Here is a 10,501-nt window from a genome sequence, read left to right on the forward strand (position 1 = left end):
TATATATATATATATATGGTGTACAGTCACTGTAATGTAGCTGTTAAGTCAGATGAGTGTTTCTTAAATATATTAATATCATCAACTTGCGGATACATGAGTAGATCTATGCTAGGTATTGAGAGCATATTATTTGACAGTCCCTTGACGCAAATGAACACTTAAATTTTTTTTTTTTTTTTTTGAATTTAGGCCACTGCTAAAAACTACACCTTCCTCTCAAATCAGACCTCACTTACCAACCGGATAAGACGCCAAAACTGGACCAAAATTTTGAACTTCACATTCCGTGCATAAGTACATGCATGACATCTTTATTGTCTTGAATGCCCAAAGGCCAAAAAAACCTAATCATTATCTGAACACTTTTCGAATATCTACAGACACTTGCATGGAGCAAAGAAGTTATCAGTTGAATAAGAAAAATTCAGAGACACTTTTACCATTTTCTCTCCAATCAAGAAAATATGATATAGCAATCATGTATATAAGGGTTTAGAACGGTTCAACTGGCTCCCGAATCTATAATGACTCTTGGTAATAGTTTCCCGTGAAGACTCATTTAAAGGGCATCTAAAAGAAATTCCCCCAATATAGTAGATTAAATATCTACAAAATGTGACAGGCAAAACTTATTAATCTCTTCCAAACGGCTGTTCCAACGTCAAGAGATGCTATAGACACTAAAAACTATTCTACAATAGAAACATACAAACACGCCCCAGAACAGATAATATTCAAATCTGAAGCAATAACCCAACATGGTTTTGAAGGAATGGCATAAACCAGGATAAGGAACTAAAGTAAATGGAAACACCAAACCAGGAAACCTCTAATAACCCTCACCATGTGAAAATCATTTTAATTACCAAATATACGCAGATTTATTCTCCACTTACCGTATTAGCCTTCTTTCTCTAACTTCTATTATATTTTGAGGAATCTTTACCAAATTATGAATTAACCTACATATTTTCAGTATTCGGAGAAACACAGTAGGTCATCAACTCCTACGACTTGCTTCTTTAATCGACTATCGATAATAAAATACTTGAACGAAGTCCCTAAGCACTGTGAGAGTGAAAGTTAAAGGTATATCACGGACGATCAGCAATCCACCCTCCCTGTTCTGCATGGACACACCTATGAACACTCAAATACATACAATGGCATCTATCTACAGGTTCAGCTATCCACCCATTTAGCCATCCACTCTTTCAGCTAACCCCACCCTAATCGAGCCACTTTTTCGGATATCCACTCGTTCAAAATCCACGCACCCAACGTCTTAGCACACATCTCTATAAATAATGTCGGCTTTCACCATTACTACAACATAAATATCTCACAGTAAACAGATGAAGAAAGTATTGATATATTTAGTACTTGAATTCCAAAAGGAAATGCAACTCATAAATCGCTGAATGTAAGTATATCGATGTATTGATCGATTTATTACGCATGACATAATTGATGTGATTAAGTTTTCTGGTTCGGTTCTGTGATGCGGCAATGTTTATGATGCCAAGAAATCGAAATTGAGACCTGTTACAATCAGTGTGCAAAATAGGAATGTAGGTAGGAATGCTGGAAGTTTGATGGCAAAGTAGAACCTTGCTAACTCCTTTGTGCTGTAATAAGGCAAATGAGAAAGAAGTGTTTCCTAATTTTTAATCTTCGCGTAGACAATCCCGAGTCATTATGAGAGTTCAATACGCATTGCAAACTTTTATCTGCTTTCTCTATATACATTATTGAATGACATTTTGCTTAATCATTCTACGATTGGGTGTATAGTTTCCTTATGATCTCCGCTGATCCAGCCAAGGAAACAGTTTTCATCAGCTTTTTGGTTGTTAATGTTTACTAAATTGTTGAGTGGATGCCCCCAGACGATGAAGTAGACTAGCCCAATACTTATATAGAGAGGGTGAAGTCTAAACGTCGAAGAGCACAACTGAGTAGCAGAGGGAGTAGAGAGTCGAAGTTGAGTAGTAGAGGCATCCGAACGTGCGACATAACATAAATATTGGTTGTAGTGCCTGACATAATTTTCCCCGCTCCTTCTCAGTGACAGGGGAGTGGGTCTTATATTAAAACGCACATATTCAAAACAGATTTTGCAAAGCCATTCAGTCCAACGATCCAGTAAATTATACCAATGTACCAACCTGGTTTTACACTTCATTATAACCTCCAGGATAAAAATGCACCATTCTTATGCAATTATTTGGATGTATAGGTAACGACATTTAGTTATATGTAGGTATTTGGTTACTCCCATATGATATATGACCAAAACAGTAATTAAAATAAGCCTCGTCAGAAGCAGATTTGCGGCTATACATATTTGCGGTTATATATCCTTCTCAATCCAAACATTTCTAAAATAATCAATTTAAAATTTCTTTACGAGAATCTAATTACAACACCAAAACTGAACTTGATCTGACCTAAACTATGTGAGCAATGCCTCTACCATTCTGTCTTTTGGGACCATGAGACGGTCTGAATACAGGAAATTGTACGTTCCACTCCTTAATGTGGACATACACGCAAACACATTTGCACATACACGTACACACACACACGCGCGCGCGCACGTCTGACTATATTTTACTTTATGCCTGCTCTTCGATTATATTGACTGGTACTTTATTCTATTGACTACAGAGGATGAAAGGCACGGGTGAACTCAAGCCAAGAACTAAATACTGCAAATTATATTAATTATACGCACCCTGAATATTATACATCTTCTTAATCCATTAATTGCACGACTGACTGAACCATAAACAATAAGAATATCCCTATATGAAACTAAAGTCAATCGCTTTACCATGTCTTTCTCTTAAACCAATCCCTTCAAATACACATTTCATCCTATCGGTCTCTAGCCCTGCAAAATCACTTCCCTTGTCTAGCTGGAGCACCTAATAATCATCGACATTACAGAATCTGCCAACAGCAAACTCCTTAAATTTATATAAGGCCAGAAAGAACAAATGTAAATAACAGTCTGGTGAAGGCGGACTGCCTGGAACTTTGAAGTCACTATCGATATTTTTCAAAAGTTCATTAATGCATACATAATTAGATACATAGATACACAAAGCAAGAGCACTTAACCTGTTTCATAGTTTTGTATCTATTTGCATTAAGAATTTGACTATGAATGTCAATATTAGAAGTTTTACAGAAGTGAGAAAAAAATACAAACACTCTTAACGGATTAAATAATTGCATATGATTTTTTTCTTTAACAGATATACACACACATAAATAAATATATACGCACAAACATACATACATGCACAGATACATTAATACTCACATACTAACAAACTCATGTATGTATGTCCACATATGGGGAGAGTTACGTGTTTCTATATATGAGCATGTATTTGAGGAAGTAACTACAAACAAAATGACCGACCAAATAAAAAGGACACTTTACAAAACCAGATCGCTATTGTTTACTGGTTAATTCGAAACTAGTTAATACTAAACAAAAATAGGATCACAGGCTTTCCAGCCATGACTATCTTATCTATTAATGTTTCTTTTTTTTTTTTTAAGACTGCAATGTGTAATTTCGGAGAGAAAATAGATGGTAATACAGTTAAATGGGGAGATGGTGTCATTGAGTCACTAATGTTTTATTTATTTTTACTTGCTTGTGTTTCTGATGCTCTTTAAACACATTCCGATATACACAGTGACTAACTGAAAAGACAAGTGATATTAAAATGTGTGATTGTGCTAATTACACAAAAGACTGCGTTTTGAAGCAGAACTTTGTCTCAAGTTTTCAGCCGTTTAATTTAACGCAACATCGTTCTACATATGTCTTAAAGATATATCTGTTTGATTAGTGGGATTTTAATTGATATTTTATATATATATATATATATATATATATATATATATATATATAATATATATATGTGTGTGTGTGTGTGTGTGTGTGTGTGTGTGTGTCTGTGTGTGTATGTGTGTGTGTATGTATGTGTGTATGTGTATGTGTATGCGTATAATATATATGTACATATATATATATTATATATACATATGTACATTATATATAATATATAAATATATATATATATGTATATATAATGTATACATATATATATATGTATACCTATATATATTATATATATTATATATTATATATATATATACATATATTACATAATTATATATATATATATATATAATATATATATATAATATAATATATATATATTATATATATTATATATATATATATATATATATGTAGACATATATATGTACATACAAGATATCTTATGTTCTTCAGTTTTATTAAACTTTGCTTTCCTGGATGATTGGTGTGAACAAAATATTAAAAAGAAAACAAAAAGACATTATTTAATTTCTCGCTGTTAATTAACTGCTATAAGCAGCTGTATATTGCAATTAGAATTACAAATTCAGTTGTTATATACAACCCGATGTATACGTACATATGTATAGATATATGTATGTATATATGTGAGTTCCTGTGTATAAAGCCGCGTGTGTGTATACACACACACACATACACACATACACATATGCGGGAATATTTGTGTGTGCATGTGCGCGTGAGTTATGTATGTGTGTATGTACACGAGTGTGTAAAAGGGGGAGAGAGAGAGAGAGAGAAAGAGTGAAAGAAGAAGCATGTGCTTATTTAAGTACGTTAGCGCATGTGTCCTTATGTATTCATTTATATCACTTTATGGTAGTAAATTTAGGATATCCTTTAAATTCATATATATATATAACGTTATGATCACATTTATTTCTTATGTGACAATATGTCGTACGTTCAACCTCCCGATTACTGACAGATTTTCAGGAATTCTTTTAGAAACTGTCAGTTGACCATATAATGCTTAATCAAACTCAGAACGGAGATAAAAGCCTATTCCACTAGTTTTTCTCCACCTTTTACAAATTATTTTTACTATTTTCCTTTTATTTAGCACCTTTCCGCTTCATAATTTTATTTGTCTATAATTACCGACATCCTGGACAATATCTGAATTTCCATTGATGTAAGGTAGATACACGAATAAATGTTTTGTATAAAATATAATATTTATAAAGTACATGTAACTTGCACTGCAGAACATCTATCGTTTAACTTTCGACTAGAGAACTCAACCATTTTAAAACCTTCCGATAGTATAAAGCTTTTATGTCCAGATCATTTCATCAACTTCCTGGTTTTCATTTCTCCCTCTTTTCATCCACACAGCCAACTTACCAAATCAAGGACAACCGGAAAATCCACCATCTTTCTTTCTTTCTGTTTTTTTTTTGGTAAGTGGTAAAAGTTTAGTAAAACTTTAAAATAGAGTCAAATAAGAAAAAAATGATGAGAAGCTCCGCGTGACATTAAAATACGCCAGTAATTGATTTAAAAGATATGAACTGAGCCTGTATTACTAATCAAGCCAAAACTGACTGATGAGAATTTTTGACACTTCATATTAGGCAATTCTTTTCAGAAAGGAATGAAAAATGAATATCATTTTTGGTATGCGTCTAAATTATAAAAACTGTTGTCAGCTTGAATTTCATTTGTAATGACTACACTGACGGGTAATTGTTTATTCTAAGAATTATAAATAATTTTGCAGTTTTATTTCGTTCTTCATGCATCTCATTTTTAAAACAATATCAAAGAGTTGTATGTCAAAGAAATATATGGAAATCAGTGTAAGAAAGGTCTTAGTGTCAAATCGATGTACAATGCTGTCTAGTGGTATCACATTGGGTATTTTAATACATTGAAATATTGTATAAAATCTGTTTCAATGTCAATTATCATTATTATATCTGTTTTCTTCATTAAGCTTATGAACACGTCTGTACAGTGTAGTTGAAGATGTGGTGTAATTTTCCTCTTTCCAGTAAGAACCTAAACAACGGAAAGTCACTTATGTGATAACCTTGCCAGCTGGGATCAGTTCATTATGATTGAGGAGAGACTGACGAGAGATGGTAGGTGGGAATTTTATGCACATGAAAGTTAATTCAGTCTTCTCTGTCCCGCTTAAGCCATGCACCTTGGTTAAGAGGTGACACTCATATCAATGAGATATTTGATTGATACGGCTACCGTTTTCCAAGAATGGGACTTGCTCAGGTCAATATAAACAGATAAGTTTCTAATATGTTTAAGTAACTTCTGCATTTTTCTTTTTGTTTTTGCCAAGGGCATAGCATCTGTTATATTTATTATATCTACGATGTTTTTAGTTTCATGTCAGGTGGCAGCGATGCTGCCTTTATTCGAGAACTGTCAAATAAGCCTTGTCTATATAAAAAGATTACGTCGTGGGAATCTATATAATTTATTCATACGAGTGCACTCCATAACTAGTTGAAACCATATTAATAGACAGAAAAAATTGAATCTAAAAAAATTCGTATCAGATGAAAAAGAAAAATATATAACATACACCAGTGTTCAAACGGTTCTCACATTTTAAATCCCCTTTCTTCAAACGGTAAATTAGAAAAAGAACACTATTTAAATCATGTAATGTTGTCTGGGTCATGAAAAGGACACACAATTCGGCATGGGCTACAAGAGTATATTACATTTACTTGTATTTTTTGATAATTCTGTACAAATGAAATTTAATCATGTGGGTTTATTGTTCCATAAAATGTTTTGCAGCATTAACTCACATTCAATTTTTATCTTCATTTGTATCAAATAGGCTGATGAAGACGGTGACATCATGTGAAAGTACACATGTATATACAGATAATTGGTTTATCATCGTGATTGAATGAAAGGCTTATTGTTGATCCAAAAGGTATTTAGAAGTGGTTTAGAAATTAGTACATGCGATGAAATAAATATACAATTATCATTCGAAATATCCCTTTTCTAAAGGCCGCCATCAATATTTTCTTACCGCAATTCTGTATTCTCCTCAACAAATTAGGGTTGTTCTAAAAACACAAAGGAAGTTTCAACTGAATTGTTAGTTGCACCTTTAACCATTAAATTACATATATTGAGGTATAGCAACTATTATATCTCTCAAAATATATACCATCTCTGTCTCTCTGTCTGTCTATGTCTCTCCCTATCTCTCTATCTTTCTACCTATCTATCTAGCTGTCTCTCATATTCATACACACACATATATATATATACATACACACTTATATATATATATATATATGTATGAATGTACGTACGTTTGTATGTATGTATATATATATATATATATATATATAATATTTATGTCTGTTGCATGATATTTAAAAGCAGAAATATACATTGAGCATTAATATATCTGCTTATTTAACGCGTATGCACAGCATATACGATTTTGCACGTGTGTACAAATATACATATATACATATAGAAGCGCACACACACACAGACATATATATGTGTATTTTTACCTGGAGTTTTCGGTAGTTTTGGAAGGTATCGGCCCTTCAAGCATGCTGGAGAATCGCCGCGCAGCACTCTACTATCTTTTTACTCCTTCGTTTTGCTCTCTTTCTCTCTCTTACCTCCTCTTCTCCCATTATTATATACTATTACTCTTTCGTTTTTTCTATTCTTCATATCTCCCCGTCTGTTTTTTTTTCAGCTATCTTATTTCCAATTTTCTCTTCTCCCCTTCACAGTTCTCTGTCTTTCTCTCTCTCTCCCTCACTCTTTCTCCTTTGCTCACGTGGCTCCCACGTGATCATCGGCCATCTTTCTTCTAATTTGTATTTCTTTCTTTCAATCATTTATTGCTGGATCAAGCAAGACGTGTTCTTGTCTGTCTTCTGTCCGAGCTTGTTTTACATGTTTCGTGCTTTCCTGTACCCTCATGTCCATATATATATATATATATATATATATATATACATACATATATATATATATATATATGTATGTAGGTATATATATATATATATATGTATGTATATATATATATATATATATATATATAAACGTATAGATGTATGTGCATATACGTGTGTGTATATGCATATATATGTGTGTGTATTTATGTATGGATGTATGGATGTATGTATGTATTTATACGGAGGATCTTCGGGCTGAACTGAGCAATTGTTTCTGCCTCTTTCTTTGTGGAGCTGTTTCATATTGCTGTTTCATATTTTGCTAAACAGCCAACGGCATTGGACAATACAAAGAGTAAAGATGTAGTATAGAAAGAACCTGAAGCACCTCGGAGGAATGGAAGTCATTTGAATATTGAAAACGGTTATTTGTAGCGTAATGTTTCGTACCTGGTTTTAAATTGCTGACATCATGACTCCTGCTCAATGTCCTGTTAACACTGTAAATCTGTGTGATGTCCCATGGAGAAATATATAGGGGACTACAAAACCGTGCCCATGAGGATGAGACACTACTGGCTTTCTAAGTGCTTCCTCAGCCTTGAATACATACAACAACTTCAGAAGATGACGAAATAGCCGAGCAAGTGAATAGGGCTGCAGTGAGAGAGATGGGTGTTGGAGTAATACAATGCAGCTGGCACTAAACGGCGATACCTCCGAAAAATGTATGAAGTGGTTGGCGGAAAAATGCTACGACCTCAGCAGCCCAAAATTTTGGTCTCCTAATTCTCCCTTTATTAATCCCATAGGTCATCATGTGGGGGACATGGTTGAGAATGACAGCAACCCTCTGCATAAAACAACAAGGCCGAGCTGGTGGCTATGTCCAAGTAGATGTTCAATTTTTTTTTACCAGGGAGACTGTGAGAATAGTATGCACAGATTCAGGAGATGTCTACTTTGAATGAACTGTTATCTCCCAGCCATAATTTTGTTTATTTTATTAAAATGCTTTTATCGTTGGATGGGGTATTGTGATTTGAATTCCTGGTCATGGGTGATGCGTTGCATGCACGGGTAAAACACTTCATTTCACATTTCTCCAGTTCACTCAGCAGGTAGAAATGACTATTTCTACGACGGGTCCGGCTTCCGACCAGTAGGCGGGCGTTATAAAAACCACAGAATTCAGGAAACAACCTCAAGAGCCTATGCCACAGGAAAGTCCATTGTTCATTTTATATATATATATCTTGTATAAAAGATCGGGGGTAAGGCTAAAGTAATGCGACGTAAATGCAAGGTAAATCACAATAAAAGAAATATGTGAATTAAGGCAGACTTACATTGTATTCAATATTTCGGGGTTAAGACTCCATTTTCAAGAAATTGACGAATACTTCTTATGTGCACGTGTGTGAGTACATCGGCACATCGGCACACACGAGCATCGGCAACATTTGTAAATTTCTTGAAAATGGAGTCATAACCCTGAAATATATTTCAAAAATATTTCTACATTAATTCACATATTAATTTTCTTGTGATTTATTTCGCATTGTTTTCGCCTTACCCACGATATTTTATACAATATATTCTACACAATGCTTCATAGTAATTATTCCATTATAATATATATATATATATGTGTGTGTGTGTGTGTGTGTGTGTGTGTGTGTGCGTGCGTGTGTATGTGTGTGAGCATGTGTGTGTGAGCATGTGTGTGTGTTTGTATATGTATACATATATGGTCCTTTATATTGCTACAAGACTAAGAGGATTTCACGAATCAACCATACGAAACTGAAATATAAGACGTCCCTTAGTATTACAATATTCAGGAGAAATATTGCAGCCTTCCATTAATGTATGATGATTGAAATATGTAAAACGTATAGTCTAAAAAATAGGGGATAGACTACCTAGGCTACAATTACGTAGAATATTATAGTAGATCTATAAGTTGCACTGCATGGGTGTATACAGCTGGGTGCAAAGCAGGTTATTTTTTACAAAATCATATATAGCCTTAGAAAATACATCGAAAAATAGGTGGTAATGTCCAAACATTTTGAAAACGTCGTAATTCAAAATGTTACAACACTCAAGTAAGTTTATTAAATTGAAATCAGTGACAATTCTCGTAACTTTTACATTTCGAAAAAACTCGTTGTTCAAAATATTACAAAACTCATGTATATTTAGTAAATTTTAAAAAAGTGACTTTTCTGGTAACTTTTAAAAATCTTGTTGTTCAAAATGATGTAGGTTTAGTAAATTGAAATAAGTGAAATTCCTTGTAAGTTTCATAGCATTTTGAAAACAACGTGTTGTTCAAAATATTGCGATATTCAAGTAAATTTTGTAAAGTAAAGTGATATTGTAATTTTCATAACTTAAAAAGTAGCTTTCATTTTTAAAAACTTTTCTTGTTCTTGTGTCATGATAGGAAAATGTTTAAATAACGTTTGAAGGTGATGGAATTAAGTTTGTATGCCGTGAGAAAAAGAGTTAATCAGAATATTATCAGGGTGAGAAAAAGCTTTCAACTGAAGTTGTTTGAAGCAAATATTGTTGGAAAATATTATTCAGTCGATTATCTGAAATGACAATAACCAAACGTGGTGTTCTTTGGATTGCATTTAAACTTATTGAG

This window comes from Octopus sinensis, linkage group LG16 (assembly GCF_006345805.1).
Source record: "Octopus sinensis linkage group LG16, ASM634580v1, whole genome shotgun sequence".
Lineage (NCBI taxonomy): Eukaryota > Metazoa > Mollusca > Cephalopoda > Octopoda > Octopodidae > Octopus > Octopus sinensis.